This window comes from Gossypium raimondii, chromosome 8, assembly GCF_025698545.1.
Source record: "Gossypium raimondii isolate GPD5lz chromosome 8, ASM2569854v1, whole genome shotgun sequence".
Classification (NCBI taxonomy): Eukaryota; Viridiplantae; Streptophyta; class Magnoliopsida; order Malvales; family Malvaceae; genus Gossypium; species Gossypium raimondii.
Genome location: NC_068572.1, coordinates 2,527,479 through 2,537,703, shown reverse-complemented (window position 1 = coordinate 2,537,703; position 10,225 = coordinate 2,527,479).

Sequence of the window (10,225 nt, the reverse complement as noted above, 5' to 3'; positions counted from 1 at the left end):
ATCATACAAAGACATCTTTGAACTCTAGAGGTAACTCAACAAGGCCTTGCTTCGTCTTTGCAGTAAGGTCAATTCTAATCTTCACCAAGCTCACAATTTCTAATGATTCCTTGAGAGGTAGGATCTGTTTCCCCTTGTTCTACCCTCCTTACCAAGTCCGGAGATAAGCTACGATCTATGTCACTTCCAAAGTCATGAGATCCGTCTAAACACATGCCTCGTTCAAAAGGAAAATCTGAGTCTGTAGCAGTGTCATTCATGTTATTGATATCTGGGGGCTCATAATAAGTACTGAAGAATATACAAAAGAATGTATAAATTTATGAACAATTATTTATACAATATGATTATGAATGAATGAATGATATAGAAGAAAATCCAAAAGAATGAAATAATCAGAAATAATTATTCAAAAAGAATGAAAGAACATTGGCTCAAAAATGATCGCAAAGATGTATTTCATTAGAATAATAACGGCGTTCAGACATGAACCTATTTCACAAAAGAGTTCTTGTTGCTTTTAGGCTAAAAGTAACAATTTTGTTCTGAATATTACTCTGAACAAACCCTAAATACTACAACGATTACTTAGAACACTCCCAAATTTATAAGGGCAGACATCTAACAAGGTCATTTCTTCATACATGTCATTGATGTGAACACTTCCCAACATCTTTTCATACATCGCATTCACCTTATTGTCAATCATGATTGGGTAGCGGATTTTCTGCAGTAGATGAGTCACCCAACTTGACAACATCCATGTTGATGAGTTTTTCAACTAGCTTTTTGAAGGTGATGCAATTCTCTATTGAGTGCCCCGTAATTCCTGCATGGTAGTCACATTGTGCGTTTGCATCATACCACTTTGGATACGGAGGTTGTGGGGGTTTTGAGTAGGAAGGGGAAACAACATGCGCATCGAATAAACTTTGATACAGCTCTTTATATGACATCGGAATTGGTGTGAACTGGAGCTTCTCAGTACCTGGTTTCACTCCAGATTCTTGCTTTAAAGGGCTCTGATGGTTGGTGGTTTCTGTCTTTGGCCGGCCCATAGTGATTGGTTTTGAGTGGCCCTTATTATATCTGCCTACATTATCCCCTTTATTCCCCTTCTTCCCTGAGGCCTTTGTAGTATTTGGGTATTCTATCCTCATCTTCTTTATTTCAGCTAGATTAGCAACATGATTAGCTAAATCATTCCTCAAATTGGATTCTAAGCCTGTCAGGCAATTCACTGGTGTCGATGTACCAGTCTGATAATATTGGGATCCGATAGTAAAAAGTGCTCCTTGTGGACGCCCATCTGGCTGAACCTGGACACTTGTCGGAGTACAATCTAAGGGATAGACAAGATCCTCATTATCAACCCCAAAGTAAACCACCGGGTCTTTCACTTCTTTTGACTTTCTAGCTAGCAATCGGTTGAACTGGTTTATCATAGTTCTCCGTAATTCTAGCATCTGATCTCTCATCTCCTGTTGAAATTCAGTCAATTGCTCCTGCATCTGAATCTGCATTCGCTCTAATTTTTCCAACCTTCGTTCCATTTCTCTAGTCTTTGCTTGGATATCGTAAGGGTGTTTGGTTGGTTGGTTTTCCAGGTTAGCTGAAATAAATTACTCGTTTAGACTCTTTCAATGGATTTTAATGCATGTAATGCAATGTAAAAAATGAATGAAATGAATGCCTAAAGAGACGTTGATTCTGATTCAATTACATTTAGGAAACTTTTCTAGAAAGCAAATTCCCTTACATAAAACGGATACATGTACGGCCTCACCCTCATATTCCAAGAAACAACAACGGTCTTTTTCTTCATTCGCATGTTTGAGGTAATCTCGCCAATAGATGCCATTGCTAGCTCCTTCTCTTGATCTTGGTTGCAATCCATCACCTGCCCATCCTCCTAAGGCTCGTCCGCCTCTTTAAGGGGTTGGAATGTTAAAGGCTATTAGACAATTGCCTTGAATCCTCAGGCCACGAAGCAGGGTCACGAACTCTTCCATCGCCATTCCTGTGTTTCTCAGAATATATTCGGGAAGTCGTATTGTTTTCCAATTTATCAAGGAATCCGTATTCCATGACAAGCTTTCTAATTTAGTAATCGAACTTGAATCAATATCTCTTTCCTAAGATGCAAATGCAATGTAATGCAATCATAATCAAAACACAACAAGAAGGGTTAGAACAAAACCTAAGCAAGCACGGAAAACAAAAGGTACCTAATCAGGTAAATACTAGGGATTTGGAATGGCTCTACCTAGGTTAAGTTCCTAAGTCCACTATATGAGGGTTGGTTCTAAAGATAAGGTACCCGAACCAGCAGATTCATCGATCTTCACCCATTATAGGCTCATATAGACCGAGTTCAATTCAGGGGAATACATTTCCCTATGGCTGCACGGAGATGAAAATCTCACGAAGACATAGGTACGGATGTATCCCGAAAGCGATCCACTATCCTGCACGGAAGTGAAAACCTCACGAAGGAAATAGCTTCTCACTCCCACTTAAAAGGTGTGACCAACGGTCATGTAATGCAATGTGCAGAAAGATATAAAAATTTAAAATACAAAACATGATGAAAACTATAACTCAAAACAAATGAAATGCAATGAGAGGATCGTATATTTAAATCACATTTTCAACTTTCGACAAAAAGACAAGAAATAATCAACTCGATACGCCCATTTTAGTTTTCACTTTCCAAAACCCAAGTCGACCCCGTTTTTCATCCAAAAAATGGTGTCAACAGTCTTATTTAATTTATCTTTAATTTAATACTTCTTTTGTTAAAAGAGAGTATGAAATAGAAGTTTTGTTTAATAAATCATGGAATTGATTTTTTTAGAGTAGATTATCTCTTTCCTTCTTCTAGAGCTTAGACATTTCCACATATGACAATAATGTATGGTAGGAGTCGAACCTAAGTACTCAAAGGCCAAGGGCTTTAGCCTTTGCCAACAATGCTAAAACTTCATTAATAGGAATCCAAATAATAATAATTTTTAGCAAGTAGTTATATTTGGGGTAAATTATACCAATGGTGATATTATTATAAATCTATACGCTCCAAATTAGTATTTAATGCTTAAATTATGATTATCTTGATGAAAGAACCTAATTGATATAACATTGATACTTAAAGAATTCAATTAGAATCCTTGAAATTTAGGAGGCAATTTATAATCTGAATGATAGTTAGGGGACTTTAGTGCAATTAACCCTGGAAAATAAAACTTGATGAAATATTAGAGCTAATACTTTTAAGTTGATGATATAATAATGGCTTTGAGTAAGAAGTCACAAATTTGGAATTTTCTTTTCCAATTTTGGAGGTCTTAGCCAATTAGCAACATCATCATCACATATATAAAAAGTTTAGTGTTTTGTTATTTTCAATCCATAGTTGATTGCTTTGATTTACTGATAATGTTTTTATAAATAATATAAACTTCATAAAGCTATATAATTTAAAATATTAATATATAAGCCGATTGAGTGTTAGCTCGATTGGCATAGGCATTTTCCTATTTATGAGGTAGTACTAGGATTTTAGTTCCTTAAAATGGTAAATTTATCGTTTAATCCTTTAAACTTTTATAAAATTATGCTTTAAACCTTAATAATTTATGATTTTCTAATTTCATCCTTGTTAATATTTACTTTTATAAAAACATATAATGCCTTAATTGTTGTTTGGATTTTAGTGAACGTTAAGGCATGATGTAGAAACAGTGAAGTGATCGAAGTTCAAAGAATGGGGTTCATGTCTATAGTGGGATTATTATCATTATAATGTCTAATACGCAGCATAGGATATGTCAAACTGCTATGTTTTTCTTTTCATGTTTGAATCTTTAGTCTGAGACAAGCCAGTTTATCTTGCATTAATAATTTAGTGATTTTAATAAGGACTGATTTAATCCTTCTTTTCTAAACTTATTTATTCAATTTTTATAAAATGATAAATAAAATTGTAAATTATTAACTGCATTACAACTAGATTATCACATTTTTACGATGCGAGCAAAAATATTAATGTAATAAATCTATAAAATTTTGATATAAAAATCAAATATAGTTTTCCTTGAAATGGTTAAATTAAAATAGTAAAAATAATAAAGTTTTAGGCTCAAATTTCATAATTCCCATTATATATAAATATAAAAATATAAATATTTTCAAAACGATATTAGGGTCTATTTGTTTAACTGAAAATGGCTTACTTTCCTGAAAAATTAATATTTTCTGATAAATCATGTAAAATATTTTCTATTGTTTGATGATTTTTAAAAATATTTCATAAAACTGTTTTAATGAAACAAACATACACTTGAAATTTTCTTTTCTTTTCTTTTCATTATTTAATTGAGTTTATTTTATATCTATAAATTTATATTTTACATTTTTTTGCATATATTAAAAATATTTTGTTAAATTTAGGTTCATTATAACGTTATTTTTAGTTACATGACTACCAATAAGTATTTTTATTTAAAATGTGACATAAAAATTGACAAAAAATTAACAATATCAATAATTGGACTTGATTTTCAAATCTGAAAAGTAGAGGACTAAATTCTTGGAAATAAAAGTACTAAACCTGAATTGCAAATAGTTAAGAGTACATACACTTATGATATATTTTAACCTTTATAATACAAAACATTTATTATTATATTTAAAATTGTAATAAATATTTATTATTAAGATATTAATATTGAATATTTTAATAATATGCGAAGAATATTATTTAAAATTATTATTTTAAAATTTATTAAATTAAAATATTAAATAATTTATTAAAATATTAAATTATATTAATAATTTATTATATAATTAAATATAAATAATTAAATATGTATGTTTAACAATATTGAAAAGATAATATTTTATATTAATATTTTAATAATTTTAAATATTTTTAAAAATAAAATAAAATTTATTATCAATAGAATAATATTAAGCTTGATTTAAGTTAATTTTATATAAAAATAAAATTACCTATAGAAGAGCTCTTTTTTGAAAAATGACTTACGCTTCTCAAAAGACTAAGTTATTTTATAGGAAAAATGACTTATTTTATGTTGATCTGTAAGTCATTTTCCGTTGATTAAGCTTTTTTCTGTGAAACAAACACAAAAAAGTGCAAAAAAACATTTTCCTTAAAACCTTTTACATGTAAATAAATGAACCCTTAGTTTATTTGGAAAAGAAATTACTAGGTAATTTCACAACGGTTTGAACCCAATTAATGGGAGATTCAAATGGCAATATCAAATGATATAAAATTGAACTTATTGTCAAATGTTATACTTAAAAGGATGGTATTGAATATAAAGAGACTTTCTCACCAGTCTTTAAAAAAGACTCAAGAATTAATATGACGTTGGTAACTCATTATGATTAAGAGTTACACCAAATAAATGTAATAACAACCTTTCTAAATGGAGATCTTGAGGAAAAAATGTCTATATGGGCCAATCCAAAGGTTTTTTACTTGAAGGAAAATATCATGTAGTGTGTAAACTTAAAGAGTCAATATATGGACTTAAACAAGTTTTACGAAAATGGTACATTAAGGGTGTGCTTGGTTGGATGGAAAAATGGAGGAATGAGAGGAGGGAGTGAAAAAGTGGAAGGAGAATAAATTTTAACTGTGCTTGGTTGGGAAGAAGAGTGAGAGGAAAGAAAAGAGGAGGGATGTCCATTTTCCATTCTAATGCATAAAAATCAATCCTCCCGAATTGGATAGATGAAAGGAAAGAAAATACGAGAGATGTGTATGCTAGTTAAAAATTATACATTTTTCAAATGTTTTGTTTTATTTCCTTCAATTTTTCAACTCTACCAAGCAAGAATAGAAGAAAAAACAATTTTCTTTTTATTTTTCCATCTCTCCTACTAAGCACACCTATGGAAAGAAAAAAAATGTTTTCCATCCTTCTAGTTTTCCACCCCTTCAATTTTTCATCTTTTCAATTTTCATTCCCCTCTACCAAGCAAAGCCTAAGTTCAATGATATCATAAAGTCTTTTGGTTTTGAACACTGTGAGTTGGCTTGATGGCCAGGGTGTTCATCGCCCTAAGTGTGGCCTGGGTTTGAGTCGCATTGCTGTTAAAGCTTTATCCTCCTCTTGTATTTCACACAAAAAAAAATTCTTTTGGTTTAGAAGAAAATATAATTGATTAGTGTATATACCAAAAGATCACTAGGAGCAAGTTCATTTCTTAGTTTTATACGTTGACAATATTTTGTTTGCCATAAAAGATATAAGTAAATTTCGTGGGAAAAACGTTTTTCTATCAAACAACATTGAAATAAGGCATAGGAGAGGTATGTTATTGATAGAAATTGAAATATTTCGTGATGAATCATAAAGGTTGTTTGAGTTATTTTAGAAAAAAAAACTATATTGAATGAGTTCTAGAGAGATTTAATATGCATGATTGTTTAGCATGAATTGTTTCTATACAAAAGGGACAAATTTAATCTCACGCAATGCCCAAATAATGATGTGAAATGGAAAAGAATGAAATCAATTCCTTATGCTTCTATTATGGGTAGTTTAAACAAAATAATTACATACTTATGTATTGAAGATCCAATCAGTTGGAAGTAAATGTACATTCAAATTCATATTTTTCTGTTGATAGTATAAATTCCACTATTGACTTTTTGGTTTTTAGTTGTTGAATGAGCCATATTATGGAAATAGAGTTTTGTGGTAGTAGAGTTTGTGGAAGTAAGTGGTAAACAAAGTGTGATGGCATCATTTATGATGATGTAGAGTTTATGGAATGTTTTGAGGCTACAATTCATGCATTAAATTTGTGGAACTTAATTTTAGGATTTGAGGTAGTCGACATCATTGTCAACTCGTTGAAAATTTATTGTGATAATTTTCCAATAATATTTTTCTCCAAGAACGTCAAATATTCAAAAGACGCAAAACATATGCAATTAAAATATTTTGTTGTTAAGACGAAATTTCATAATAATAATAAAAAAAAGCCAAAGACTGCATATAGAGCAAATTAGACCTGATCTGAGCAAACTAGACCTGATCTTATGATTATAGGTTTGTTAACTAAAGGCTTACAACTAAAGACATTTAGGTTGTGTTTGATTAAGTGGAAAAGTGAAGGGATGTGAGGAGAGAGTGGAAAAGTGGAAAGAAAATAAATTGAAAATTTATGTCTTTGGTTGGTGGAGTTCATAATATCTTTAGGCTTTGGTGGAAAGAAAATTGGAAGTAGGGGTGTAAATGAACAGAACATTTGATGAATTGTTCGTGAATCGTTCGTATAACGTTCGTTTATGAAGCTAAATAAACGAGTATGAACAAAATTTTTATGTTTGTTTAATAAACAAACGAACACGAATAGAGGTGTGTTCGATTCGTTTATGTTCACAAACAAGCTCGTTTAAAAGCTTGTTTATTGGCTCGTTTATAACTCATTTATTTATTAATGATATTTTCTTATAAAAAATTCATTAGTATATATTAACGAAATTATCTTAAAACTCGTTTATTGTTCTATTAGTATATATTAATGAAATTATCTTAAAACTCGTTTATTGTTCTATTAGTATATATTAATGAAATTATCTTAAAACTCGTTTATTTTTCTATTAGTATATATTAATAAAATTATCTTGGTTTGTATTTTTCATTTATAGTATAATTATTAATATTTATATTTGACTATTTTATATCTAAACAATATATGTGTGTGTATGTATGTATGTATTTATTTATTGTTTGTTTGTTTATTATTTATTAACATTGTTCGTGAACATGTTTGTTTAATGTTCGTGAACATGTTCGATTAAGTTAAATGAACATGTTTGTGAACTTAAACAAACGAATATTAACACACATAATTTTAAATAAACGAACATGATAAAAATTTAAAATTCTTAACAAACATAAACAAGCTTAAAAATAAACAAACAAACAAACATGAACAGAGGTAGGGGTGAGCAAAATTCAATTCGACTCGAAAAAATCGAAAAAAAATTCGAATTTCGAGTTAAACGAATCGAGTTATTCGAGTTAATCGAGTTATTCGAATCAACTCGAATTTTTTTTCGAATTTCGAGTTCGAATCGAGTTGAGTTTTCGAATTCGAATAACTCGAATAATTCGAATAATTCGAATAATTCGAATATCAAACTATAATATTTTACAGTTTTACCCTAAACTCCCAAACTTTTTTACTTTTCCCTCAAAACTTTTACTCCTTCCCACTTTTCCCCCAAAACTTTTACTCCCCTCCCCTCCCAACCCCCCAATCTACCCAAAATCCATTTCCCAACAAAATTTTACTCTTCCATTCATTTTTTTTTCAAAATTTTACTCTCAAAAACCCTCAAAACTTTTATTTTCCCCAAAATTTTTACTCCTCCCACTTTTCCCTAAAACTTTTATTCTCTTCCCATCCCACCTCCCATCTACCCCAAACCCTCCCCCTCAAATTTTTTTTAATATTTTCCTCCAAAATTTTACTCCCCTATTTACTTTCCTCAAACTTTTATTCCCCAAAACTTTTTATTTTTCCCTAAACTTTTACTTCTCACCCTTTACTCTCAAATAAAAATCAAAATTATCCAAAAATCACTAAACATAAATAGTAATAATTTTATTTATATATACTATTTATATTATTAAATTAAATTTCACATTTTATATTATTTATATTATTGAATTGTTTAGTCATATTGAATATTTATATTAAAATTGAATTCTTAATTATGCCATAAAATATTCGTGTTAAAATTTTATATTGGTATCAATTTCAAATTTTATTTTTAAAATAAATTTTATTAAAAATCATATTTTTATATTTAATATATTTTAATTCCAAAATACATAGTGACAAGAATCCGAAGATAATTGAAACAACTAAGCAAACAAATAAGCTAACCAAGATATAAAAAATTAATAAATAAATTATGAGGTGATGAAAGTTAATAAAAATTTGATTAAGGTGGACAAATTTTATTACGATGGGTGACAATGGTTACAAGGACCCAAAATTATTTTTAAAATCTAACTCGAACAAATATATTCGATTCGATTCGATTCGAATTCCATCTCACTCGACTCGATTCGAGAAAACTTCAAATAAAGTTAGGATGATAAAATGAGATTCGAAAACTCGATTAACTCGAAAATTTTTGATTCGATTCGATTCGATTCGATCGAATGCTCACCCCTAAACAGAGGTTTGTTCATTCAAGCTCGGTTCATTTACAGCCCTAATTGGAAGGATGGAAAATTGAAGGGGTAAAAAATTAGAAGGATAGACGACATAATTTTTTCCCTATAGGTGTGTTTGGTAGGAAAGATGAAAAAATGAAAAAAAAAAAATAAAACATTTGAAAAATGTATAGTTTTGAATTAGCATACACCTCTCTCATTTTCTCTCATCTCATGTTTCCAATTTGGAAGAGTTGATTTTTATGTATTAGGATTAAAAATGATTATCTCTGCTATTTTCTTTCCTCCTACTTTTCTTTCCTACCAAGCATACTCAAAATTTATTTTCTTTCTACTTTTCCAACCTCTCCTCCCATCCCTCCACTTTTCCTCCCAACCAAGCACGCTTTTAAAGAACATGTTCAATTCATTGAACATGTTTTGGTTGTCTTGATGGATGGATGGTATTTATGATAACGTGGCCTTTTCAGCTTGGCTACTATGTTTTTCCCGTTTATTATGATTATGTGCACATAATTTATTTAAAAATTTTACAATAGAAAAGTCTTTATGATATATTATAGTGATTATGGCGTGATATGCATGCTACTTAAGAATCTATTATATTGAATTGTAATGTTATAGTATATTGAAAGAAGCATTTGACTTAAACCACATCGAACGTCATAACTTACATTCGTAATTAATTATAATATGATAATAACGATAAATGTTAAATTTTCTTATTCGCACAAAATCTTTGCACTATTAAAATTTGTTTTATTGCATTGGGTTAAGTGGAAAAATATAATATTTTAGTCTAAATTTATGAACCCAAATTAAAATATAATTGAGTTATTTACTTTAATGAAATATATAAATTAATCATCCCTTTATCTATTACGGTTATTAGTCACATAAAATTAATAGAAATTCTTTACATATATATTGTGATGTATAATTTCTTCATTAATTTTAATGGTTGACTTTAATTCTACATCAAATAATTT